Source organism: Scyliorhinus canicula, unplaced genomic scaffold (assembly GCF_902713615.1).
Source record: "Scyliorhinus canicula unplaced genomic scaffold, sScyCan1.1, whole genome shotgun sequence".
NCBI lineage: Eukaryota > Metazoa > Chordata > Chondrichthyes > Carcharhiniformes > Scyliorhinidae > Scyliorhinus > Scyliorhinus canicula.
The window spans coordinates 3,358,929-3,386,483 of record NW_024055744.1 but is presented as its reverse complement, the minus strand read 5'-3'; the positions used below and the strand labels follow the sequence as shown (position 1 = coordinate 3,386,483).

The window sequence follows — 27,555 nt, the reverse complement described above, 5'->3', positions numbered from 1 at the left end:
CCAGCTTCTTCAATGGCCTTGGTGAGATCTTTTCACAGTTCTTCCCTCTGCTGCTAGAATTCGGTTTTCATAAAGGCCGTCAAGTCAGCTTGAGGGCTTTAAGCTGGCCCGTCCCCCGCCTGCATGCTTGCAGAGGCTTTTGTCTGCTGCTGCTTCAGCCAAATCTTTCACTGTTTCTGAGGGTCTGATAACCAAGAAACATACTATTCCTGGGGGAAAGTACTCCTCCAACATTCACCTACGCCTTTTCATCGAAATTCCAACCCGTGTTGCTTAAAAAAGAGCTCTTTTCTGTCACCTTGGGCAGGAGCTGCCTCTGTGTGACACTCACTCCATGGTGCACACCGGAAGCCTGGCTTGATAGATTCTTGATAAGGGAGGGGGGTGAACTATCGGGAGGTGAGGCGGGAATGTGAAGTGGAGGTCCAATCAGCTGAGCCATGATCTTACTGAATGGCGTAGCTGGCTCGAGGGGCCGAGTGGCTTTCTTAATTGGTATGAACTCTGGCATGGTGAAGACGGGCTGAATGGCCTCCGCGTGGGCTGTCTGCGCGGCGCATTTCAATGTTTACCTTTGCTGACGTGACAGAGACGTGTCTGACGTCCGATCCAGGGGCCACCCTGAGGTGGTGGGCGGTATTCCACGGTCTCCGATCGCCCACCCCCAAATCCATGAAGTTTCACGGGACGTGCCGGCTGCAGAGTGGGCAGGGGGAGAAAGGCGAGGAGAGGATTTCTGTCCCCAGTGAAATTTATTTTCATGGGCCAAGTAACAATCTGCAGACCCAACGCTGCTGAAACCAAACGGCGGCTGAATCCGGGTGTGCGATTCCGCAGAGCCCCTGCGCGAATGGGGCGGCCGAATTCGCCCTGCCGACTCACGCCAATCAGCCACTGAACCGGTGGTCAATCGGGAGTCACTCCGATGAGAGGGGCCTCGGCTGATTGGAAGGACCGTTGTGTTGGATCACCATGGACCTGTCACGCCCAGGGCATAAATCCATCCGGCGTTTAAATGCAGTTTTCGGCCATGTCCGGAATAAGAAGCGGGGCCAACCAAAAATGAGCTGGCAGCTGTCAGGTAGCCATTCGAGTGCCCCCCATAACCCCTCATCCGGGCCCCACCTGTGACACCCAATGCGGACGTGACCGAGGAAGACAGCAGTCGTCTTAAACTGCGACAGCGACTAAATATATTGAAAGAGCGCCCACAATGGAGGGGAGGGGGGACCCACCGAGCGTTGGACGATAAATCCCCCCCCCCCCCCCCCCCCCACCCCCTCCTCCTCGGGACACAACAAAGGTTTAGACTTTGTTCTCCCGTCTTTGCAGGAGCCAGTTTAACCACAGAGGATGTCACTGCGCTCGCTCAGACAGCGGTGGGAACACGAGCGGCCGGTCCACGGCCGCCCTCCCCGTCTTTTTTTGTAAGTCAATCCTCGCCCCCTCCTCCTTTCTTCAGTTTGTATTTCTCCACAAACTCGGCGTGCTTCTGCCGAAGAATTTCCTGCTGTTTCTTTAAGCCATTTGCCCTGTGGAAAAAGAGAGATTGTGAAGGCAGTTTTGTGTGTCTGAATATATGTGTATGTGTGTGTGTAGGTGTACACGTGTGAATATATGTATGTGTGTGTGCATGTGTGGGTGTAGATGTGTGTATGCGTGTGTATATGTGTGTGTGTGTATATGTGTGTGTGTTTATATGTGTGTATATCTATCTGTTTATATGTGTATATGTGTGTGTGTATATCTATCTGTGTATATGTGTGTGTATGTGTGAATGTGCGTGTATATTTATGTGTATGTCTGTGTGTTTGTGCATGTGTGTCAATGTGTTTGAATGTGTGTGTGTATGTGTATATGTGTGTGTATATATGTGTGTATGTGTATCTATGTGTATGTCTATGTGTGTGTGGGGTTAGATACAGAGTAAAGCTCCTTCTACACTGTTCCCATCAAACACTCCCAGGACAGGTACAGCATGGGGTTAGATATAGAGTAAAGCTCCCTCGACACTGTCCCCATCAAACACTCCCAGGACAGGTACAACATGGGGTTAGATACAGAGTAAAGCTCCTTCTACACTGTCCCCATCAAACACTCCCAGGACAGGTACAACATGGGGTTAGATACAGAGTAAAGCTCCCTCTACACCAGGGGTGGGCAAACTACGGCCCGCCAAAGGTCTTTATGCGGCCCACCAAGATCAAGTCATTAAAAAAAAATGGGGGGGGGGGGGGCTGTTGGGTTACTGGTATAGGGTGGATACGTTGACTTGAGTAGGGTGATCATTGCTCGGCACAACATGTGTTTCATGTGAAGTATCTACTTTAAAATATGAATTCATAAAAATTAATTGCTTTTTTTTCTTTAAACGGAGTTACTTTGTTTTTCAAATAAATGTGTTTCGTATAAAGTTACTACTTTAAAATATTAATTAATAAAAATTAATTGCTTTTTCCCCCTGAAAAAACCTTTTATTCTGGCTATTTTAAATATTAATTATTTTACTTAATATACTATGTGGCCCTTTAAAATTGTGAATTTCTGAATGTGGCCCTTGCACGGAAAAGTTTGCCCACCCCTGCTCTACACTGTCCCCATCAAACATTCCCAGGACAGGTACAGCACGGGGTTAGATACAGAGTAAAGCTCCTTCTACACTGTCCTCATCAAACACTCCCAGGATAGATACAGCACGGGGTTAGATATAGAGTAAAGCTCCTTCTACACTGTCCTCATCAAACACTCCCAGGACAGGTACAGCACGGGGTTAGATACAGAGTAAAGCTCCTTCTGCAATGTCCTCATCAAACACTCCCAGGACAGGTACAGCACGGGGTTAGATATAGAGTAAAGCTCCTTCTACACTGTCCCCATCAAACACTCCCAGGACAGGTACAGCACGGGGTTAGATATAGAGTAAAGCTCCTTCTACACTGTCCCCATCAAACACTCCTAGGACAGGTACAGCGCGGGGTTAGATACAGAGTAAAGCTCCTTCTACACTGACCCCATCAAACACTCCCAGGACAGATTCACACACACACACACAGAGAAATACACACACACACACATACAGAAATACACACACACACAGAAATATACACACAGAAATACGCGCACACACAGAAATACGCACACAGAAATACACATACACACAGAAATACACACACACAGAAATACACACACACACAGAAATACACACACACAGAAATACACACACACAGAAATACACACACGCAGAAATACACACACACACAGAAATACACACACACACACAGTGCTGGACACTGCGGCTATTCCAGTGCTGGACACTGCGCCTACCCCAGTGCGGGACACTGCGACACCCCCAGTGCGGGACACTGCGACTCCCCCAGTGCTGGACACTGCGGCTTCCCCAGTGCTGGACACTGTGACTCCCCCAGTGCTGGACACTGCGACTCCCCCAGTGCTGGACACTGTGACTCCCCCAGTGCTGGACACTGCGACTCCCCCAGTGCCGGACACTGCGACTCCCCCAGTGCCGGACACTGCGACTCCCCCAGTGCCGGACACTGTGACTTCCCCCAGTGCTGGACACTGCGACTCCCCCAGTGCTGGACACTGCGACTCCCCCAGTGCTGGACACTGCGACTCCCCCAGTGCTGGACACTGCGACTCCCCCAGTGCCGGACACTGCGACCCCCCCGGTGCCGGACACTGCGACTCCCCCGGTGCTGGACACTGCGACTCTCCCCGTGCTGGACACTGCGACTCCCCCAGTGCTGGACACTGCGACTCCCCCAGTGCTGGACACTGCGACTACTCCAGTGCCGGACACTGCGACTACCCCAGTGCCGGACACTGCGACTCTCCCAGTGCCGGACACTGCGACTCCCCCAGTGCCGGACACTGCGACTCCCCCAGTGCCGGACACTGCGACTCCCCCAGTGCCGGACACTGCGACTCTCCCAGTGCCGGACACTGCGACTCTCCCAGTGCTGGACACTGCGACTCCCCCAGTGCCGGACACTGCGACTCCCCCAGTGCTGGACACTGCGACTCCTCCAGTGCTGGATACTGCGACTCCTCCAGTGCTGGACACTGCGACTCTCCCAGTGCTGGACACTGCGACTCCCCCAGCGCAGGACACTGCGACTCCCCCAGTGTCCGGCACTGGGGGAGCCGCAGTGTCCGGCGCTGAGGGAGCCGCAGTGTCCAGCACTGGGGGAGTTGCAGTGTTCGGCACTGGGAGAGTCGCAGTGTCCGGCACTGGGGGAATCGCAGTGTCCGGCACTGGGGGAGTCGCAGTGTTCGGCACTGGGAGAGTCGCAGTGTTCGGCACTGGGGGAGTCGCAGTGTTCGGCACTGGGGGAGTCGCAGTGTTCGGCACTGGGGGAGTCGCAGTGTCCGGCACTGGGGGAGTCGCAGTGTCCGGCACTGGGGGAGTCGCAGTGTCCGGCACTGGGGGAGTCGCAGTGTCCGGCACTGGGAGAGTTGCAGTGTCCGGCACTGGGGGAGTCGCAGTGTCCGGCATTGGGGGAGTCGCAGTGTCCGGCACTGGGGGGGCAGATGCGTTGTCCAGCACTGGGGGAGTCGCAGTGTCCAGCACTGGGGGAGTCGCAGTGTCCAGCACTGGGGGAGTCGCAGTGTCCAGCACTGGGGGAGTCGCAGTGTCCAGCACTGGGGGAGTCGCAGTGTCCAGCACTGGGGAGTCGCAGTGTCCAGCACTGGGGGAGTCGCAGTGTCCAGCACTGGGGGAGTCGCAGTGTCCAGCACTGGGGGAGTCGCAGTGTCCAGCACTGGGGGGAGACGCAGTGTCCAGCACTGGGGGAGTCGCAGTGTCCGGCACTGGGGGAGTCGCAGTGTCCGGCACTGGGGGAGTCGCAGTGTCCGGCACTGGGGGAGTCGCAGTGTCCGGCACTGGGGGAGTCGCAGTGTCCAGCACTGGGGGAGTCGCAGTGTCCAGCACTGGGGGAGTCGCAGTGTCTAGCACTGGGGGAGTCGCAGTGCCCAGCACTGGGGGAGTCGCAGTGTCCAGCACTGGGGGAGTCGCAGTGTCCAGCACTGGGGGAGTCGCAGTGTGCAGCACTAGGGGAGTTGCAGTGTCCAGCACTAGGGGAGTTGCAGTGTCCAGCACTGGGTAAGTTGCAGTGTCCAGCACTGGGTAAGTCACAGTGTCCAGCACTGGGTAAGTTGCAGTGTCCAGCACTGGGTAAGTCGCAGTGTCCAGCACTGGGTAAGTTGCAGTGTCCAGCACTGGGTAAGTTGCAGTGTCCAGCACTGGGTAAGTTGCAGTGTCCAGCACTGGGTAAGTTGCAGTGTCCAGCACTGGGTAAGTTGCAGTGTCCAGCACTGGGTAAGTTGCAGTGTCCAGCACTGGGTAAGTTGCAGTGTCCAGCACTGGGTAAGTTGCAGTGTCCAGCACTGGGTAAGTTGCAGTGTCCAGCACTGGGTAAGTTGCAGTGTCCAGCACTGGGTAAGTTGCAGTGTCCAGCACTGGGTAAGTTGCAGTGTCCAGCACTGGGTAAGTTGCAGTGTCCAGCACTGGGTAAGTTGCAGTGTCCAGCACTGGGTAAGTTGCAGTGTCCAGCACTGGGTAAGTTGCAGTGTCCAGCACTGGGTAAGTTGCAGTGTCCAGCACTGGGTAATTTGCAGTGTCCAGCACTGGGTAAGTTGCAGTGTCCAGCACTGGGTAAGTTGCAGTGTCCAGCACTGGGTAAGTTGCAGTGTCCAGCACTGGGTAAGTGGCAGTGTCCAGCACTGGGGGAGTCGCAGTGTCCAGCACTGGGGGAGTCGCAGTGTCCAGCACTGGGGGAGTCGCAGTGTCCAGCACTGGGGGAGTCGCAGTGTCCAGCACTGGGGGAGTCGCAGTGTCCAGCACTGGGGGAGTCGCAGTGTCCAGCGCTGGGGGAGTCGCAGTGTCCAGCGCTGGGGAGTCGCAGTGTCCAGCGCTGGGGGAGTCGCAGTGTCCAGCGCTGGGGGAATCACAGTATCCAGCACTGGGTGTGTCGCAGTGTCCAGCACTGGGGGAGTCACAGTCATTCAGCACTGGGGGAATCGCAGTGTCCAATGCTGGGGGAATCTCAGTTTTCAGCGCTGGGGGAATCTCAGTGTCCAGCGCTGGGGGAGTCGCAGTGTCCAGCGCTGGGGGAGTCGCAGTGTCCAGCACTGGGGGAGTCGCAGTGTCCAGCACTGGGGGAGTCGCAGTGTCCAGCACTGGGGGAGTCGCAGTGTCCAGCACTGAGTGAGTGGCAGTGTCCAGCGCTGGGGGAGTCACAGTGTCCAGCACTGGGGGAATCGCAGTGTCCAGCACTGGGAGAGTCGCAGTGTCCAGCACTGGGAGAGTCGCAGTGTCCAGCACTGGGGGAATCGCAGTGTCCAGCGCTGGGGGAATCTCAGTTTTCAGTGCTGGGGGAATCTCAGTTTTCAGTGCTGGGGGAATCTCAGAGTCCAGCACTGGGGGAATCTCAGTTTCCAGAGCTGTGGGAGTCACAGTGTTCAGCACTGGGGGAGTCGCAGTCATTCAGCACTGGGGGAGTCGCAGTCTTCAGCACTGGGGGAGTCGCAGTGTCCAGCACTGGGGGAGTCGCAGTGTCCAGCACTGGGGGAGTCACAGTGTCCAGCACTGGGAGAGTCGCAGTGTCCAGCACTGGGGGAGTCGCAGTGTCCAGCACTGGGGGAGTCGCATTGTCCAGCACTGGGTGAGTGGCAGTGTCCAGTGCTGGAGGAGTCACAGTGTCCAGCACTGGGAGAGTCGCAGTGTCCAGCACTGGGGGAATCGCAGTGTCCAGCGCTGGGGGAATCTCAGTTTTCAGCGCTGGGGGAATCGCAGTGTCCAATGCTGGGGGAATCTCAGTTTTCAGCGCTGGGGGAGTCGCAATGTCCAGCACTGGGTGTGTCGCAGTTTCCAGAGCTGTGGGAGTCACAGTGTTCAGCACTGGGGTAGTCGCAGTGTCCGGCACTGGGGAGTCGTAGTGTTCGGCACTGGGGGAGTCGCAGTGTCTAGCACTGGGGGAGTCACAGTCTTCAGCACTGGGGGAGTCGCAGTCTTCAGCACTGGGGGAGTCGCAGTGTCCAGCACTGGGGGAGTCGCAGTGTCCAGCATTGGGGGAGTCGCAGTGTCCAGCACTGGGTAAGTCGCAGTGTCCAGCACTGGGGGAGTCACAGTGTCCAGCACTGGGGGAGTCACAGTGTCCAGCACTGGGGGAGTCGCAGTCTTCAGCACTGGGAGAGTCGCAGTGTCCAGCACTGGGGGAGTCGCAGTGTCCAGCACTGGGGGACTCGCAGTGTCCAGCACTGGGGGACTCGCAGTGTCCAGCACTGGGGGACTCGCAGTGTCCAGCACTGGGTGAGTCGCAGTGTGCAGCACTGGGGGAATCGCAGTATCCAGCACTGGGGGAATCGCAGTGTGCAGCACTGGGGGAATCGCAGTGTCCAGCGCTGGAGGAATCGCAGTGTCCAGCGGTGGGGGAATCGTAGTGTCCAGCGCTGGGGGAATCGCAGTGTCCAGCGCTGGGGGAATCGCAGTGTCCAATGCTGGGGGAATCTCAGTTTTCAGCGCTGGGGGAATCTCAGTGTCCAGCGCTGGGGGAGTCGCAGTGTCCAGCGCTGGGGGAGTCGTAGTGTCCAGCGCTGAGGGAGTCACAGTGTCCGGCACTGGGGGAGTCGCAGTGTCCAGCACTGGGGGAGTCGCAGTGTCCAGCGCTGGGGGAGTCGCAGTGTCCAGCGCTGGGTGAGTGGCAGTGTCCAGCGCTGGGTGAGTCGCATTGTCCAGCACTGGGGGAATCTCAGTTTTCAGCGCTGGGGGAGTCGCAGTGTCCAGCACTGGGGGAGTCGCAGTGTCCAGCGCTGGGGGAATCTCAGTTTTCAGCGCTGGGGGAGTCGCAGTGTCCAATGCTGGGGGAATCTCAGTTTTCAGCGCCTGGGGAGTCGCAGTGTCCAATGCTGGGGGAGTCGCAGTGTCCAGCACTGGGGGAATCTCAGTTTTCAGCGCTGGGGGAATCTCAGTTTTCAGCGCTGGGGGAATCTCAGTTTTTAGCGCTGGGGGAATCTCAGTATCCAGCGCTGGGGGAGTTGCAGTGTCCAATGCTGGGGATGTCGCAGTTTCCAGCACTGGGTGTGTCGCAGTGTCCAGCACTGGGGGAGTCGCAGTTTCCAGAGCTGTGGGAGTCACAGTGTTCAGCACTGGTGTAGTCGCAGTGTCCGGCACTGGGGGAGTCGTAGTGTTCGGCACTGGGGGAGTCGCAGTGTCCAGCACTGGGGGAGTCGCAGTCTTCAGCACTGGGGGAGTCGCAGTCTTCAGCACTGGGAGAGTCGCAGTGTCCAGCACTGGGGGAGTCGCAGTGTCCAGCATTGGGTGAGTCGCAGTGTCCAGCATTGGGGGAGTCGCAGTGTCCAGCACTGGGTAAGTCGCATTGTCCAGCACTGGGTAACTCGCAGTGTCCAGCACTGGGGAGTCGCAGTGTCCAGCACTGGGGGAGTCGCAGTGTCCAGCGCTGGGGGAGTCACAGTGTCCAATGCTGGGGATGTCGCAGTATCCAGCACTGGGTGTGTCGCAGTGTCCAGCACTGGGGGAGTCGCAGTCATTCAGCACTGGGGGAATCGCAGTGTCCAATGCTGGGGGAATCTGAGTTTTCAGCGCTGGGGGAATCTCAGTGTCCAGCGCTGGGGGAGTCGCAGTGTCCAGCGCTGGGGGAGTCGCAGTGTCCAGCACTGGGGGAGTCGCAGTGACCAGCACTGGAGGAGTCGCAGTGCCCAGCACTGGGTGAGTGGCAGTGTCCAGCGCTGGGTGAGTCGCAGTGTCCAGCACTGTGTGAGTGGCAGTGTCCAGCGCTGGGGGAGTCACAGTGTCCAGCACTGGGAGAGTCGCAGTGTCCAGCACTAGGGGAATCGCAGTGTCCAGCGCTGGGGGAATCTCAGTTTTCAGTGCTGGGGGAATCTCAGTGTCCAGCGCTGGGGAAATCTCAGTTTCCAGAGCTGTGGGAGTCACAGTGTTCAGCACTGGGGTAGTCGCAGTGTCCAGCGCTGGGGGAGTCGCAGTGTCCAGCACTGGGTGTGTCGCAGTGTCCAGCACTGGGGGAGTCGTAGTGTTCAGCACTGGGGGAGTCGCAGTCATTCAGCACTGGGGGAGTCGCAGTCTTCAGCACTGGGGGAGTCGCAGTCTTCGGCACTGGGGGAGTCGCAGTGTCCAGCACTGGGTGTGTCGCAGTGTCCAGCACTGGGGGAGTCGTAGTGTTCAGCACTGGGGGAGTCGCAGTCATTCAGCACTGGGGGAGTCGCAGTCTTCGGCACTGGGAGAGTCGCAGTGTCCGGCACTGGGGGAGTCGCAGTGTCCAGCACTGGGGGACTCGAAGTGTCCAGCACTGGGGGACTCGAAGTGTCCAGCACTGGGGGACTCGAAGTGTCCAGCACTGGGGGACTCGAAGTGTCCAGCACTGGGGGACTCGAAGTGTCCAGCACTGGGTAAGTCGCATTGTCCAGCACTGGGTAACTCGCAGTGTCCAGCACTGGGGAGTCGCAGTGTCCAGCACTGGGGGAGTCGCAGTGTCCAGCGCTGGGGGAGTCACAGTGTCCAATGCTGGGGATGTCGCAGTATCCAGCACTGGGTGTGTCGCAGTGTCCAGCACTGGGGGAGTCGCAGTCATTCAGCACTGGGGGAATCGCAGTGTCCAATGCTGGGGGAATCTGAGTTTTCAGCGCTGGGGGAATCTCAGTGTCCAGCGCTGGGGGAGTCGCAGTGTCCAGCGCTGGGGGAGTCGCAGTGTCCAGCACTGGGGGAGTCGCAGTGACCAGCACTGGAGGAGTCGCAGTGCCCAGCACTGGGTGAGTGGCAGTGTCCAGCGCTGGGTGAGTCGCAGTGTCCAGCACTGTGTGAGTGGCAGTGTCCAGCGCTGGGGGAGTCACAGTGTCCAGCACTGGGAGAGTCGCAGTGTCCAGCACTAGGGGAATCGCAGTGTCCAGCGCTGGGGGAATCTCAGTTTTCAGTGCTGGGGGAATCTCAGTGTCCAGCGCTGGGGGAATCTCAGTTTCCAGAGCTGTGGGAGTCACAGTGTTCAGCACTGGGGTAGTCGCAGTGTCCAGCGCTGGGGGAGTCGCAGTGTCCAGCACTGGGTGTGTCGCAGTGTCCAGCACTGGGGGAGTCGTAGTGTTCAGCACTGGGGGAGTCGCAGTCATTCAGCACTGGGGGAGTCGCAGTCTTCAGCACTGGGGGAGTCGCAGTCTTCGGCACTGGGGGAGTCGCAGTGTCCAGCACTGGGTGTGTCGCAGTGTCCAGCACTGGGGGAGTCGTAGTGTTCAGCACTGGGGGAGTCGCAGTCATTCAGCACTGGGGGAGTCGCAGTCTTCGGCACTGGGAGAGTCGCAGTGTCCGGCACTGGGGGAGTCGCAGTGTCCAGCACTGGGGGACTCGAAGTGTCCAGCACTGGGGGACTCGAAGTGTCCAGCACTGGGGGACTCGAAGTGTCCAGCACTGGGGGACTCGAAGTGTCCAGCACTGGGTGAGTCGCAGTGTGCAGCACTGGGGGAATCGCAGTGTCCAGCGCTGGAGGAATTGCAGTGTCCAGCGCTGGAGGAATCGCAGTGTCCAGCGCTGGGGGAATCGCAGTGTCCAGCGCTGGGGGAATCGCAGTGTCCAGAGCTGGGGGAATCGCAGTGTCCAACGCTCGGGGAATCTCAGTTTTCAGCGCTGGGGGAATCTCAGTGTCCAGCGCTGGGGGAGTCGCAGTGTCCAGCTCTGGGGGAGTCGTAGTGTCCAGCGCTGGGGGAGTCGTAGTGTCCAGCGCTGGGGGAGTCGCAGTGTCCAGCACTGGTGGAGTCGGAGTGTCCAGCACTGGGGGAGTCGCAGTGTCCAGCGCTGGGGGAGTCGCAGTGTCCAGCACTGGGTGAGTGGCAGTGTCCAGCGCTGGGTGAGTCGCATTGTCCAGCACTGGGTGAGTGGCAGTGTCCAGCGCTGGGGGAGTCACAGTGTCCAGCACTGGGAGAGTCGCAGGGTCCAGCACTGGAGGAATCGCAGTGTCCAGCGCTGGGAGAGTCGCAGCGTCCAGCGCTGGGGGAATCTCAGTTTTCAGCACTGGGGGAATCGCAGTGTCCAGCGCTGGGGGAATCTCAGTTTTCAGCGCTGGGGGAGTCGCAGTGTTCAGCGCTGGGGGAGTCGCAGTGTCCAGCACTGGGGCAATCTCAGTTTTCAGCGCTGGGGGAATCTCAGTTTTTAGCGCTGGGGGAGTCGTAGTGTTCAGCACTGGGGGAGTCGCAGTGTCCGGCACTGGGGTAGTCGCAGTGTTCAGAACTGGGGGAGTCGCAGTGTCCAGCACTGGGGGAGTCGTAGTGTTCAGAACTGGGGGAGTCGCAGTGTCCGGCACTGGGGAGTCGTAGTGTTCAGCACTGGGGGAGTCGCAGTCTTCAGCACTGGGAGAGTCGCAGTGTCCAGCGCTGGGGTAATCGCAGTGTCCAATGCTGGGGGAATCTCAGTTTTCAGCGCTGGGGGAATCTCAGTGTCCAGCGCTGGGGGAGTCGCAGTATCCAGCGCTGAGGGAGACGCAGTGTCCAGCACTGGGGGAGTCACAGTTTCCAGAGCTGGGGGAGTCGCAGTTTCCAGAGCTGGGGTAGTCACAGTGTTCAGCACTGGGGGAATCGCAGTGTCCCGCACTGGGGGAGTCGCAGTGTCCAGCACTGGGGTAGTCGCAGTGTCCAGCACTGGGGTAGTCGCAGTGTCCAGCACTGGGGGAGTCGCAGTGTCCAGCACTGGGGGAGTCGCAGTGTCCAGCACTGGGGGAGTCGCAGTGTCCAGCACTGGGGGAGTCGTAGTGTTCGGCACTGGGGGAGTCGTAGTGTTCGGCACTGGGGGAGTCGCAGTGTCCAGCACTGGGGGAGTCGCAGTGTTCAGCACTGGGGGAGTCGCAGTGTCCAGCGCTGGGGGAGTCGCAGTGTCCAGCACTGGGGGAGTCGCAGTGTCTGGCACTGGGGGATTTGCAGTGTGCAGCACTGGGGGAATCGCAGTGTCCAGCAGTGGAGGAATCGCAGTGTCCAGCGCTGGGGGAATCGCAGTGTCCAGCACTGGGGGAATCGCAGTGTCCAGCAGTGGAGGAATCGCAGTGTCCAATGCTGGGGGAATCTCAGTTTTCAGCGCTGGGGGAATCTCAGTGTCCAGCGCTGGGGGAGTCGCAGTGTCCAGCACTGGGGGAGATGCAGTGTCCAGCGCTGAGGGAGTCACAGTGTCCGGCTCTGGGGGAGTCGCAGTGTCCAGCACTGGGGGAGTCGCAGTGTCCAGCGCTGAGGGAGTCACAGTGTCCGGCACTGGGGGAGTCGCAGTGTCCAGCGCTGGGGGAGTCGCAGTATCCAGCGCTGGGGGAGTCGCAGTGTCCAACGCTGGGGGAGTCGCAGTGTCCAGCGCTGGGGGAGTCGCAGTTTCCAGCGCTGGGGGAGTCGCAGTGTCCAGCGCTGGGGGAGTCGCAGTGTCCAGCGCTGGGGGAGTCGCAGTGTCCAGCACTGAGGGAGTCACAGTGTCCAGCGCTGGGGGAGTCGCAGTGTCCAGCGCTGGGAGAGTCGCAGCGTCCAGGACTGCAGGAAAACCCGGTCTCCGTGCGCCGGGGGGGGGGGGGGGGGGGAGTTCCTGTCTGTGTGGGAGTCTGCACATTCTCCCCGTGTCTGCGTGGGTTTCATCCGGGTGCTCCGGTTTCCTTCCACAGTCCAACTTTGTGCAGCTTAGGTGGATTGGCCGCCCTAAAATTGCCCCTTAGCGTCCACAATGTGCGGGTTAGGCAGGAGTGGGCCGAGTTAGGGAGCTCTTTCAAAGGGTCGGTGCAAACGCGATGGGCCGAATGGCCTCCTTCTGCACTGTAGGGATCCTATGGGTGTTCAAAATAACGCGGGGTCAATAGGGAGTCAGTTACCTTGCTCGCTCCTTGGTCTCATTGTAGATCTTTGTTATGACCTGGTCCTTGTTGTCCATGAAGCTCTTGTGAAATTCTTCAAGTTTCCTGAAAGGCAATCAGCTCCAATTTACAAATGTGGAAGATTCCGGTTCACAATCGCAACCTCCGCGTCCCTCATCCAGCCCTTTGCTCTCTGGGGTGTGTCCGGGGGGCAGGGGGGGTGTAACCTCTGTGAGATAAAGCATGACTGAGATTCGAGGCGGACAGGTCGCCTGGCGTCGACATGGGCACCGGATCAGACACCCGTCCAATTCTGGGGCCTTGGCCGTCCCCGATTCCCATCGCTTCACCTTGTCTGGGGGCGGACGGGCGGCCTGGGGCCCCATGCTCTGGATTTCCCTCTGTAAACCTCTATCTCCCCTCCTCTCAGATCTTCATTAAAACCAACCTCTTTGTTGGAGGCCATTCGGCCTATCGAGTCTGTACCGACCCTCTGAAAGAGCGTCTTACGTAGGTCCACTCCCCAGCACTATCCCTGTAACCCCACCCAACCTGCACATCTTTGGACAGTAAGGGACAATTCAGCACGGCCAATCCACCTAACCTGCACATCTTTGGACTGTGGGCAGGGCAGCACGTCGGCACAGTGGTTAGCATTGTTGCCTACGGCGCTGAGGACCTGGGTTCGAACCCCGGCCCTGGGTCACTGTCCGTGTGAAGTTTATACATTCTTCCCGTGTCTGCGTGGGTCTCACCCCCACAACCCAAAGATGTGCAGGATAGGTGAATTGGTCACACTAAATTGCCCCTTAATTGGAAAAATATAATTGAATAATTAAAAAAAAAGAAAAATGAAATGAAAATCGTTTATTGTCACAAGTCGGCTTCAAATGAAGTTACTGTGAAAAGCCCCTAGTTGCCACATTCTGGCGCCTGTTCGGGGAGGCTGGTACGGGAATTGAACCGTGATGCTGGCCTGCCTTGGTCTGCTTTAAAAGCCAGCTCTTTAGCCCTGTGCTAAACCAGCCCCTAATAACCTTTGGACTGTGGGAGGAAACCGGAGCACCCGGAGGAACCCACGCAGACGCGGGGGGAGGGGGGGAGAACGTGCAAACTCCACACAGTCACCCTAGGCCGGAATCGAACCGGGATCACTGGCGCCGTGAGGCAGCAGTGCTAACCTGAAGATCACCACACCTCAGGCGAAGGGCAAGATTCAGACTGGGGCCTTCATGAATTTTTTTTTTAAATTTAGAGTACCCAATTCATTTTTTTTTACCAATTAAGGGGCACTTGAGCATGGCCAATCCACCTACTCTGCACATAGAACATAGTACAGTACAGCACAGAACAGGCCCTTCGGCCCTCGATGTTGTGCCGAGCCATGATCACCCTACTCAAACCCACGTATCCACCCTATACCCGTAACCCAATAACCCCCCCCCCCTTAACCTTACTTTATTAAGACACTACGGGCAATTTAGCATGGCCAATCCACCTAACCCGCACATCTTTGGGTTGTGGGGGCGAAACCCACGCAGACACGGGGAGAATGTGCAAACTCCACACGGACAGTGACCCAGGGCCGGGATCGAACCTGGGACCTCGGCGCCGTGAGGCTGCAGAGGCTAACCCACTGCGCCACCGTGCCGCCCTTGGGGCCTTCATGAATAACGTCAGCCTGCCACCATCCTGATCGAGGCTGTGGTCTCTGTCTCGATATCTCCTCATGTGGCTCTGTGTATTCGATAAAACTCCTGTCAAGCACCTCGGGGACGTCTTACTTAACCGAAGGATGAGTAACGAAGAGGCCCAGGGTGATGTTCCGAGGGCCCTCGGTTCGAACCTCGCCACAAATAAAAAAACGTGGAATCGAAAGCTCACATCCCCTGCATTAAAAATAAAAAATCTTCATCCTTGGAAAGTGGAGTGTTGATTGGACGCGAGTGCTGGCTGTGTGTCTGACTCTACTCCCAGCTGCTTGGCAGTGGGAACCATCAGGGTTTAGTTCGGTATACGCGGGAGAACATTCGGAGGACAGAACTAAACTCTGGAAATTACTGCGTCTAAATATGTATATAACATACCGTCCTAATGTAAGCAAATATTCATTACATTTCAGACTTTCTGGGAGTTCAAATACTTGCTGATAAATGACATATGTTAACGCAGAGCCAGTCTAGTTTGTGCAGGCTGAGAAATATAATACCAGTGCTCTTCAGGGCCAGCCCACAAAGCTTCATATCCAAATATACTAGACCTCCATACTGTTTCAAACGGGCAGTTAGTTTTCGAGGCAAATATATGAATAGGGTGGGAACGGAAGGCTACGGATTCAGTTAGTGCAGACATAGAACTGTACAGCACAGTGCAGGCCCTTCGGCCCACAATGTTGTGCCGAACTGGGCTGAAACTAAGATCGAATCAACCTATTCTTGGCGGCTTTAGTTCAGGCAGCTACCATGGACAGTACAGGCTTGGAGGGCCGAAGGGCCTGTTCCTGTACAGTATTGTTCTTTATTTTGAGGAAAGGGAGAATGGTCAGGGCTTTGGGGAGAAGGCCAGGGAGAGTGACACGGAGGCTCAGTCGGAACACGTACGCACACACGACAGGACAAACGGCCTCCTTCTGTCCTCTCACCCGTTCTGTGACTCGGTTACAGATCGCTCACAATTCAATGTTTCGTACGGAGGTCCGGGCTGGGCCGGCCGCTCACATCCTCAGGACGGACCCAAGACGCTTTACAGCCAGTGAGGGAGTACATCCTCGTTGAGGCGCCGGAATGTTGATCGACCCTGTTGATCGAAACCCTGTCTACATCAGCCTGGAAAATATTCAACGACCCCGCAGCCTCCACCGCCCTCAGGGGCGAGAATTCCAGAGATGCCGGACAAAATTCCTCCTCATCGCTATCTGAAATGGGAGACCCCTTATTCGAGAATGGAGGCTCAGCTTTATAATTCCAGCTGCCGGGGTTGGATTTGAACCCGTGTTCCCCCCCCCCCGGCCCGGAACATTTACCCAGGGGCCTCGCCGGATTGCTAGCCCAGTGACATTCCCACTACACAACTGCCTCAACCTCAATCGACATCATTAAAAAAAAACAAGATGCCACAATGCTGTCTGTGGGAGCTGGCTGTGCACAAAATGGCTGCCGCATTTCCTACATGGGGGCAGCATGGTAGCACAGTGGTTAGCTCAGTTGCTTCACAGCTCCAGGGTCCCAGGCTTGGGTTACTGTCTGTGTGGACTCTGCATGTTCTTTACCGTGTGTGCGTGGGTTTCCTCCGGTCGCTCCGGTTTCCTCCCACAGTCCAAAGATGTGCAGGTTGGGTGGATTGGCCGCGCTAAATTGCCCCATAGTGCCCAAAAAGGTTAGGAGGGGTTACTGGGATAGGGTGGAAGTGAGGATTTAAGTGGGGTGCTCTTTCGAAGGGTCGGTGCCGACTCGATGGGCCGAATGGCCTCCTCCTGCACTGTAAATTCTATGATTACTAATCGCGCGACATTACCACGACGCCACCGTTTCCGCACGTCTGCGTTTTGCCTACCTTCCTGGGCTTGTCGAGGAAAGCCTGCTTGATCAGCTTAAGCGTCGCGGCCGATTTGATTCCCAGGATGGCGTAGTAATCGGCGGCGGCTCCAGACCTAGTCGTGACGGGAGACAGGAGAAGCCAGGGTTTATTGCTCTGGGCTGCTGCTGTGTGACCCCCTACCAGGGGGGAGGGGGCTGGGCCAGTCCAAACGCGCTGTGCAGCGGAGGGGAGGAGTGGTGCGGGTGGCCTTGGACCCCGAGGGCACAGTTCTCTGTCCAAGCCCCCTGATATACACTGCTTATGGGCAGGGAGAACAGCCAGGAACTTCCTTTCCCTCACCTCTTGGACATCGTTAATTGGTGCTCAATAGCCAATGGGCTGGCAATGAGAGTGTAAGCAAGTACAACAACAACTTGCATCTAGATGGTGCCTTTACGTAATGAAACGTCCCGAGGGGCTTTGCCGGCGTGTTGTGGGGGGTGGGGGGGGGGGGGGGGGGACCAGGCAGCTGAAGGCCTGCCCGCCAATGGTGGGAAGATCACCAATGGCACGAGAGGTGAGAATTGGAGGAGCGCAGAGACCTCAGGGGGCTGTTGATTCAGGGGGGGGGGGGGGGGAGATTACAAATACGGGGGAGGGGGCGAGGCCATCAACGGATTTGAAAATCAGGAGGAGAGTTTTCATGGTGGAATTTACCAAGAAGGTGCCCGGACTAGGAGAGTTTCAGCCGTGGGGAAAGGCTGGAGAGGCTGCGGGGAATGTTTTCTTTGGAAGAGAAGAGGCCCGAGGGGAGATTTCATCAAAGTTTATAAAATGATGAGGGGTAGAGATAGGGTGGAGAGTGTGATGATAGAATCCAATACCAGGGTCCGATGCTTGAACAAAGGGGACTACGATAGAATGAGGAAGGACCTCGCTAAAGTAGACTGGAAACAAATATTTTATGGTCGGACAGTTGAGGAGCAGTGGAGTACTTTCAAAGAAATCTTTCATAGTGCTCAACAAAAGTATATTCCACTGAGAAGGAAGAATTGTAAGAAGAGGTAATCGACCATAGGTGTCTAAGGAGATACATGAGGCTGTCAAATTGAAAGAGAAGGCTTACAAAGTAGCCAAGATCAGCGGGAAACTAGAAGATTGGGAAAACTTTAAAGGTCAGCAGAAATCCACGAAAAAAGCCATAAAGAAAAGTAAGATAGAACACGAAAAAAAACTGGCACAGAATATAAGGATAGATGGCAAAAGTTTTTATAATTAAATAAAACTAAAACGAGTGGCTAAAGTAAACATTGGTCCGTTAGAGGATGAGAGTGGTCATTTAGTTATGGGATATGATGAAATGGCGGAGGCATTGAACAAATATTTTGTATCGGTCTTCACAGTGGAGGACACTAATGACATGCCAGCAATTGACCGAGAGAAGAAGGTAGGTGAGGACCTGGAAACCATTACTATCACAAAAGAGCAAGTGTTGGGCAAGCTAATGGAGCTCAGGATAGATAAGTCTCCTGGCCCTGATTGGATGCATCCCAGGGTACTGAAAGAGATGGCTGGAGTAATAGCAGATGCACTGGCAGTAATTTTCCAAAATTCGCTGAACACTGGGGCAGTCCCAGAGGAGTGGAAAACAGCAAATGTGACGCCACTGTTTAAAAAGGGAAGTAGACAAAAGATGGGGAATTATAGACCGGTTAGCTTAACCTCTGTCGTGGGGCAGATGCTTGAGTCTATTATCAATAAAGAGATAGGAGGGCACCTCGATAGAAATTGTCCCATTGGACGGACGCAGCATGGATTCATGAAGGGCAGGTCATGCTTGACGAATCTCTTGGAATTCTATGAAGACATTTCGAGCAAGGTAGACAAAGGGGACCCAGTGGATGTGGTGAAGCTAGATTTCCAAAAGGCCTTTGACAAGGTACCACACAAGAGGCTGCTGCATAACTTAAGGATGCATGGTGTTAAGGGTAGAGTACTAGCATGGATAGAGGATTGGCTGTCTAACAGGAAACCTAGAGTGGGAATAAATGAGTGCTATTCTGGCTGGCAATCAGTGACGAGTGGTGTGCCTCAGGGATCGGTGTTGGGACCACAATTATTTACAATTTATATAGACGATTTGGAGTAGCGAACAACGTGTAAGGTATCCACGTTTGCAGATGACACGAAGGTGTGTGGCAGAGCAAAGTGTACCGAGGACTGTAAAACCTTACAGAGGAACATTGACAAATTGAGTGAATGGGCAAAGGTCTGGCAGATGGAGTATAATGTCAATAGGTGTGAAGTCATGCATTTTGGTAGGAGTAACAATAGAACGGATTATTACTTAAATGGTAAAAAGTTGCAGCTGTATGGAGAGGGACCTGGGTGTACTTGTGCATGAGTCAGAGAAGGTTGGTCTGCAGGTGCAACAAGTAATTAGGAAGGCAAATGGAGTTTTGTCCTTCATTGCGAAGGGGATTGAGTTTAAAAGTAGAGAGGTAATGTAGCAGTTGTACAAGGTGCTGGTGAGGCCACACCAGGAGTACTGTGTGCAGTTTTGGTCTCCACACTTGAGAAAGGATGTGCTAGCACCAGAGGGGGTGCAGAGGAGGTTCACTAGGCTGATTCCGGAGTTGAGGGGGTTATCGTATGAGGAGAGGTTGAGTAGGTTGGGATTATATTCACTGGAATTCAGAAGGTTGAGGGGGGATCTAATAGAAACATATAAAATTTTGAAGGGAATGGATAAGATAGAAGTAGAAAGGATGTTTCCACTGGTAGGTGAAAGTAGGACAAGACGGCATAGCCTCAAGATTAGGGGGAGCAGATTTAGGACTGAATCAAGGAGGAACTTCTTCACTCAGAGGGTGGTTAAAGTATGGAATTCCCTACCGAAAGGAGTAGTAGCCGCTACTTCATTGAATATATTTAAAGATAGGGTAGATTTTTTTTTGAAAAATAAAGGAATTACGGGATATGGCGAGAATGCGGGTAAGTGGTTCTGAGACCAGGAAAAGATCAGCCGTGATCTTATAGAATGGCGGAGCTCGAAGGGCCGGACGGTCTACTTCTGCTCCTAGTTCTTATGTAGGGAGCTCTTTCCAAGAGCCGGTGCAGACTCGATGGGCCGAATGGTCTCCTGCGCTGTAAATTCTATAATCAGACCAGCCTGGTGTATATTTATATATATCCTCACTGTGTAGGTGTGTTTGGGGGGGGGGGGGGGGGGGAGAATAAATGCTGTGGCCAAAAGGAAAACAAAACGGCCGACAGTTGGCTAACCTCCCCTTTAAGGCGGCGGGGGGCCAGAGGAACCTCCCCTTTAAATGGGAGAGATGGTCCCGTGACGGGAAATCAAAGAGCTTTGCGAGTCAGTGACAAGAGGAGGGAATTCACGAGTGGGCGGGGCCCCACAACCTTTCTACCTTTTTGATCTCTGAACAGCGGCTTTGGGCGGCGGAGCGCCTCCCCCTCGCCGACCAGCACCGCCTTCCTTGGGCCACTGCCATGTCCGCGCATGCGCCCGAGTGGGCATGGCTGAGCGAGGGGCCTCCGCCTATTGTGACATCGCCCGAACCCGCCCCCTTCTTGCGACGCCACCGGGCCCAGCCGTTGACTTTTAAAAGGGACGCGAGCGTCCTTCACCAACCCTCCAAACGAACGCGCGCACCGAGCATGCGCCGAACCCGGTGGTGCCGGCCAGCGCGCACAGAGCTTCCGTCGGTCCCGGGGGTGCCGGCCAGCGTGCACCGAGCATGCGCCAGTCCCGGTCGTGCCGGCCAGCGCGCACCGAGCATGCGCGTACCCCACCGGACCCGGGCGGGTGCCGGCACTCGCGCATGCTCCATCCATGCCGGCGATGCCCCGCTCAGTCGAACAGCCCATCCACACAAACAGACACTTTCGATGGAAATTCGACACTCGAGGAAACAGAGAGGGAAAGGGAAAAGGGGTGGGGATGATTCTGGATACACGGCCAAAGGGGGGGGGGGGGGGAATGGGGCGCGATTTTAACCCAGTCAGGCGGGTTTCCCGCTGAGGACGGGTTTCCCGCCCCGCCTGATTTACTGTGCTGCTTTAATATTGACGTTAGGCCTCAAAGCGGGTCAATCTTCTGCTGCTGGGTGAGCCGGAGCGTCACGGCGGCGACGGGAGGCCAGTCAGCCCCTCGCACCCGTGCCGGGCCTTTGATGGATCGATTTGGATTTATTGTCGCCGGTACCGAACTGCGGTGAAAAGTATTGTTCCACGTGCAGTCCGGGCAGATCGTTCCGGACGTGAGAATCAGACGAGGAATACAGATTCCCGTCTCTATCCCCTGCCCCTCTGACTCCGCCTAACTTACAAGCAAGGAGCGTCGCACGCATGCGCAGATCGGTGACCTCCCCGAAGGCAACTGCGTCCTCCCCGGAGAAGATGAAGCGGCGACACGGGTGTTCGACGACACGACGAGGGGAGGGGGTGAGGTTGGTGGTGGTGTCGCTGGATGGCGGACGGGACCCCCCCCGGTTCGAAGCCCCACACCCCACCCCAGGCACGTTCTTCGAGTTCAATCTGGAATGAAAAGACCACGGAGCCGTCGCCAACTGTCGTTGAATAAAGGTTGGCACGGTCGTATAGTGGGTTAGCACTGTTGCTTCATAGCTCCAGGGTCCCAGGTTGGGTTCCCCGCTGGGTTACTGTATGTGCGGAGTCTGCACGTTCTCCCCGTGTCTGCCTGGGTTTCCTCCGGGTGCTCCGGTTTCCTCCCACAGTCCAAAGATGTGCAGGTTAGGTGGATTGGCCATGATAAATTGCCCTCAGTGTCCAAAAGGTCCGATGGGGTTATTGGGTTACGGGGATAGGGTGGAAGTGAGGGCTTTAAGTGGGTTGGTGCAGACTCAATGGGCCGAATGGCCTCCTTCTGCACTGTATGTTCTATGTTCTAGAAGGTTTTCTAAACCCACCTGGTTCACCGACGTCCCCTTTGGGGGGGAAGCAGATATCTTGCTGTCCTTACTCCCGTCTGGCCCACATGTCCCTCCAGATTCGCTCTCAAATGGCCCAGCAAGCCACTCAAGTCGGTGATTACGGGGGCGCAGTGAACACAGACCTTGCCAGCGACGAATAAAACCGAAATCGTAGAACGGTACAGCGCAGGTAGGCCACTCGGCCCATCAAATTTGTGCCAGTTCTTTCGGCGGGTGATCCGCGTGGCTGCACACCGCCCACTCTTTCCTCGGAACGCCTGATTTTCTTTTTTCCCAACATTTACCCAACTTCCTTTCATTTGTTTCCCAATTTTTTTAAGGGGCAGTTCTGCTCCCTAAACGAGCGAAGGGGCCGGCGAGGGACCCGGCTGCTTTTAAAGTAATGGCCAGGATACGCCATTGACAGGGTCTCGCATCTCTCCCCACCCCCAATTCGGGCGGGGAACACGGCCCCCGCGACTCCTGAGCCCTCCCTCCCCGCAGCCAGTTCACCCTCGAATCAACTTTATGTGGCTGCTGATGGTATCTCCACCCAACCCTCGCTAATCCATCTTGTGTCCCACCCCCCCCCCCCCCCCAACCCCCTTCCCCCATGTCTCGTCCGAGATCTAAGTCTGTTACTATCCAGGCTTCCTCCAGACAAGGCCTATCCTTCCGATGACTTAAAAATGGAGGCTGGGCGAGAAACTGGCCAATGTTTACTGGGGCAAGGGCCCCGGGGCCTTTGAACAGGGGTGCAGGTGGCAGGGTCTCACTGGAACCTCTGCAGTGAGTGGGGGTGGGGGGTGGGTAGGCGGGGGGGGGGGGGGGGGGAGGTCAGGCGATTTTGTGGCCACAGAAAGGGCAGCTGGATGAGTGGCACAGGGGTCAGCACCGCTGCCTCCATTACCGTCGCAGGTCACTGTCTGTGGCGGAGTCTGCACGTTCTCCCCCTGTATCTGCGTGGGTTTCCCCCGGGTGCTCCAGTTTCCACCCACCGTCCAACGATGTGCAGATTAATAATAATCGCTTATTGTCACAAGCCGGCTTCAAATGAAGTTACTGTGAAAAACCCCTCATCGTCACATTCCGGCGCCCGTTCGGGGAGGCCGGTAAGGGAATTGAACCCGCGCCGCTGGCCTTGTTCTGTATTGCAAGCCAGCTGTTTAGCCCACTGTGCTAAACCAGCCCCTGATGTTAGGTGGATCGGCCGTGATAAATTGCCCCCTTAAGTGTCCAAAAGATTAGGTTGGGTTACGGGAATAGGGCGGGGGGAGTGGGCCGAGATGGGGGCGCTCTTTCAGAGGGTGGGTGCAGACTGATGGGCCCAATGGCTGCGCTGCGGGATTCCATGATTCGATGCACCCACCGGGGAAGAAGGATATGCTGATTGGGCGGGGGGGGGGGGGCAGTGTGAGTGGGCGGGGTGGAGGGGGGGGGGGCGGTGTGAAAGGAGGCCCGTGTGGGGTAGAAGACGCCGGCACAGCGGATGGGCTGTGTCTGGGCTGTCACGATCGCCGTAACCCCAGCTGAAATCCTCCGCAACAATCCCCTCCCGCCTCACCGCCCCCACCCAGTTCCAGCAGGCACTCAATTCCGGCGCACAGAGGCGGCATTGTCCCTGATGTTGGTGGGGATCTTGTCTCCATTGAAAAGCATTCCTCTGGCATCACGCAAATCGCAAGGATCTGTGCTGGGGCCCCTATTGTTGTGTCATTTATATAAACGGCATAGGTGACTATGTGGGGGCGGGGGGGGGGGGGGGGGGGGTAGGGTCAGTAAGTTTGCAGATGGCACAAAGATTGGCCGGGTGGTTAACAGTGAGGTTGAGGGTCTTGGGTGGCAGGAGGATGGAGACGGGATGGTCAACTGGGCAGATAATGGAATTTAACCCTGAAAAGTGCGAGGCGATGCACTTTGGAAGGAGTAATGTGACCGGGAAGTGTTCAACGAATGGCCTGATACTGGGAACGTCTGAGGAGCAAAGTGACCTCGGGCGTGTTTATCCAAAGATATCTGAAGGCAGGAGGGCAGGTTAATAGGCTGGTGAAAAAGGCACATGGGACACTCGCCTTTATCAATCGAGACATCGCTAACAAAAGCAGGGAGGCCATGTTGGAGTTGTATCGAACTTTGGTGAGGCCACAGCTGGAATACTGTGTGCAGTTTTGGTCTCCACACTTGAGAAAGGATGTGCTAGCACTAGAGGGGGTGCAGAGGAGGTTCACTAGGCTGATTCCGGAGCTGAGGGGGTTATCGTATGAGGAGACGTTGAGTAGGTTGGGATTATATTCACTGGAATTCAGAAGGTTGAGGGGGGATCTAATAGAAACATATCACATTTTGAAGGGACTGGATAAGATAGAAGTAGAAAGGATGTTTCCACTGGTAGGTGATAGTAGGACAAGACGGCATAGCCTCAAGATTAGGGGGAGCAGATTTAGGACTGAATCAAGGAGGAACTTCTTCACTCAGAGGGTGGTTAAAGTATGGAATTCCCTACCGAAAGGAGTAGTAGCCGCTACTTCATTGAATATATTGAAAGATAGGGTAGATTTTTTTTTGAAAAATAAAGGAATTACGGGATATGGCGAGAATGCGGGTAAGTGGTTCTGAGACCAGGAAAAGATCAGCCGTGATCTTATAGAATGGCGGAGCTCGAAGGGCCGGACGGTCTACTTCTGCTCCTAGTTCTTATGTAGGGCGCTCTTTCCAAGAGCCGGTGCAGACTCGATGGGCCGAATGGTCTCCTGCACTGTAAATTCTATAATCAGACCTACCTGGTGTATATTTATATATATCCTCACGGTGTAGGTGTGTTTGGGGGGGGGGGGGGGGGGGGGAATAAATGCTGTGGCCAAAAGGAAAACAAAACGGCCGACAGTTGGCGAATCTCCCCTTTAAGGCGGCGGAGGCCAGAGGAACCTCCCCTTTAAATGGGAGAGATGGTCCCGTGACGGGGAATCAAAGAGCTTTGCGAGTCAGTGACAAGAGGAGGGAATTCACGAGTGGGCGGGGCCCCACAACCTTTCTACCTTTTTGATCTCTGAACGGCGGCGACGGAGCGCCTCCCCCTCGCCGACCAGCGCCGCCTTCCTCGGGCCACTGCCATGTCCGCGCATGCGTCCGAGGGGGCGTTGCTGAGGGAGTGGCCTCCGCCTATTGTGACATCGCCCGAACCCGCCCCCTTCTTGCGACGCCACCGGGCCCAGCCGTTGACTTTTAAAAGGGACGCGAGCGTCCCCCACCAACCCTCCATACGAACGCGCGCACCGAGCATGCGCCAGTCCCGGTCGTGCCGGCCAGCGCGCGCCGAGCATCCGCCTCTCCCACCGGACCCGGGCGGGTGCCGGTACTTGCGCATGCGCCCTCCATGCCGGCGATGCCCCGCTCAGTCGAACAGCCCCTCCGCACAAACAGACACTTTTGATGGAAATTCGACACTCGAGGAAACAGAGAGGGAAAGGGAAAGGAAAGGGGTGGGGATGATTCTGGATACACGGCCAAAGGGGGGGGGGGGAGAATGGGGCGCGATTTTAACCCAGTCACGCGGGTTTCCCGCTGAGGACGGGTTTCCCGCCCCGCCTGATTTACTGTGCTGCTTTAATATTGACGTTAGGCCTCAAAGTGGGTCAATCTGCTGCTGCTGGGTGAGCCGGAGCATCACGGCGGCGACGGGAGGCCAGTCGGCCCCTCGTGCCCGTGCCGGCCCTTTGACGAATCGATTTGGATTTATTGTCGCCGGTACCGAGGTGCGGTGAAAAGTATTGTTCCACGTGCAGTCCGGGCAGATCGTTCCGGACGTGAGAATCAGACGAGGAATACAGAATCCCGTCTCCACCCCCTGCCCCAAAGTTGAAATGCTGGCAGCTCATTCTGTAGGATCACAAGCTCAGAATAACCGCTTGTTAATGTACTAGAGGGCAATCAGTGACTAGGACTGAACCCAAACACATTCATACTGGTGAGAGTCTGTTCACCTGCTCTGTGTGAGAAGAGATTCAGTTTGTCAACTCACTAACTGACCCGCCAATGCACAAGTGACTGCAAGAATTCGATTCTGCTGTCATTGCTGCTGATAATGCGGCATGCTTGCCTTCATCAGCTGGGGCATTGAGTATAGAAGTTGGGAAATCATGTTGCAGCTTTATAAAAACTTGGTTAGCCCACATTTGGATTGCGTGCAGTTCTGGTCACCATATTATCAGAAGAACGTGGAATCTTTGGAGAGAGTGCAAAGCAGGTTCACCAGAATGTTGCCTGATCTCGAGGAGAGGTTGAATAAACTAGGTTTGTTTTCACTGGAAAGATGGAGGCTGAGGAGGGACCTGATGGAGGCCTACAAAATTATGAGAGGATGGATAGGCGGAGGTTTTTTCCAAAGTTGTTTTTGAAAACACACCATTATTCTTAGAATTCCCCCGATACCAAAAAGGGCCGACATTCTAAATTGTGAACAGAGATTCTCACTCCCTGACTCCGATGCAGGCTTCAGTGGGTGCTATTCAGGTCAAACTATATGTTCAAGTTATCCCCCGGTATAACCCATACCTTCACCGAAGATTTTATCTACTTCCCACTTAGTAGCATCGATGTCCTGGGTCCTGCGTTGTTAAGTAAGTAAAGTAGACTTTAGGAATAACCACTATTTCAGGTTCAATTAAGTTATTTGATTATATATATTTTTTCTTTTAAAAGCTGCAAACAGTTCCTTTACAGAAAGGTAAAAACATCTTGCTTCTGGATCCTTCTGGTTGGCTGAAGGGACCTTCAGGCCTACCTTCACAATCAATCTTCTTTAAAGCCTGGACTTCATGAGATTTATTCGCTGGTTAGCTCCATTGCCATGTCTTGTCGATCCCATGTACTGAGCTATAAGAGCTGGCTCTGCTTGCTATCTCTCAGCTGACTCTGACTCCTGTTAAATTCTAGTCTTCCTTAGATGTATAGCTGTTTACACTCGTCTGCTTGTCTCATCTTTCCCATGACCGAGCTGTGAAAGCTGAATCTGCTTCTCTTGTTCCTTCTCTCTCTGAGTTGTGATGCTGCTTCTGCTCTGGTCTCTGGGTTTAAATTCTCTTTCTAACAGTTAAGTTTTTATGACCTTATTGTAAATTAACTTATTTCACTTTGATTGTAAAAAGTATCTTTGATCTAAACATTCTAATACAACTAAGTATTCATTTTGGGCATGACCTCACCTCTCAGATCTGATTAAATTGTCCTTTGTGATGTTCAAAATGCTTTTTGGTTTCAATAGAGGTGTTACTTTTAATTCTTGTCATTTCAAAAGTTTAATTTTCCAATTGTCCCCAGCTCATAACTTTACATTTGATTTTGACTTTAAATTATGTTTCTCGTAGACTGATAGTCTCCAATGTTCTTTCAATTTACTTGATGTTAGTAGAATTTCACACCTAGAATTGACACTGTCTGTGCGGAGTCTGCACGTTCTCCCCGTGTGTGCGTGGGTTTTCTCTGGGTGCTCTGGTTTCCTCCCACAGTCCAAAGATGTGCAAGTTAGGTGGATTGGACATGATAAATTGCCCTTAGTGTTGGGTGGGGTTACTGGGTTATGGGGATAGGGTAGAGGTGTTAACCTTGGGTGCGGTGCTCTTTCCGGGAGCCGGTGCAGACTCGATGGGCCAAATGGCCTCCTTCTGCACTGTAAATTCTATGTAACACTATGTGACACCAAATTCAACCTAACCTAATCCTTTCCTTTCCAGTTGTTTACTAAGAGAGTTAATTTCAATGAAGGTGTGAACCATTGTTTTTAAACTTAATACAAGAATCCTGTGTGTTTGCTGAGCCTGCTTGAGAGAAAGAATTTGCATTTTATAATCCTGCTCTTTGTAGCTGCTATTAACCCTTCGTGGGATCTTTCCCTGTATCCTCTCATGTTTCTCTCAGACCAGATATTGCCACACTTCCATGTTTCAAATGACATATTTTTCTGTATTTTCAACAACAGGGTGCAGTGTCAATTACAAATGGGGCACAGGCTCCAGGTGAGAGGGGGAAAGTTTAAGGGAGATGTGCGGGCTAAGCTTTTTAGTGGTGAGTGCCTGGAACGTGTTATCAGAGGATTTGGTGGAAGCAGGCACATTAACAACATTTAAGAGGCTTCTGGATGGGTACATGAATAGGGAGGAAATAGAGGACCGAGTCAGGGCAGAAGGTTTTTAGTTAGGGCATCATGATCAGCACAGGCTTGGCGGCCGAAGGGCTTGATC

General features: G+C 55.1%; 1 protein-coding gene and 1 long non-coding RNA gene across 4 annotated transcripts in view; both read right to left on the bottom strand.

Moving 5' to 3' along the window:
* Window positions 1-27,555, bottom strand: part of LOC119960840 (zinc finger protein 208-like) — a gene marked incomplete at its 5' end in the record, with an annotated part of 136,440 nt that overhangs the window by 96,290 nt on the left and 12,595 nt on the right. The window lies entirely within an intron of this gene.
* On the bottom strand, window positions 1,276-24,438 carry LOC119960852. 3 transcript variants are annotated; one of them, XR_005459529.1, is made up of 4 exons: window positions 19,796-19,879; window positions 16,404-16,500; window positions 12,870-12,956; window positions 1,276-1,532 (listed from the first exon to the last, which is right to left on the bottom strand). It is a non-coding gene; the product is annotated as an uncharacterized LOC119960852 (long non-coding RNA). The 3 variants fall into 3 exon arrangements; XR_005459530.1 differs by lacking the exons at window positions 1,276-1,532; window positions 19,796-19,879 and adding an exon at window positions 24,355-24,438 and having other exon boundaries at window positions 12,722-12,956; XR_005459528.1 differs by lacking the exon at window positions 1,276-1,532 and having other exon boundaries at window positions 12,722-12,956.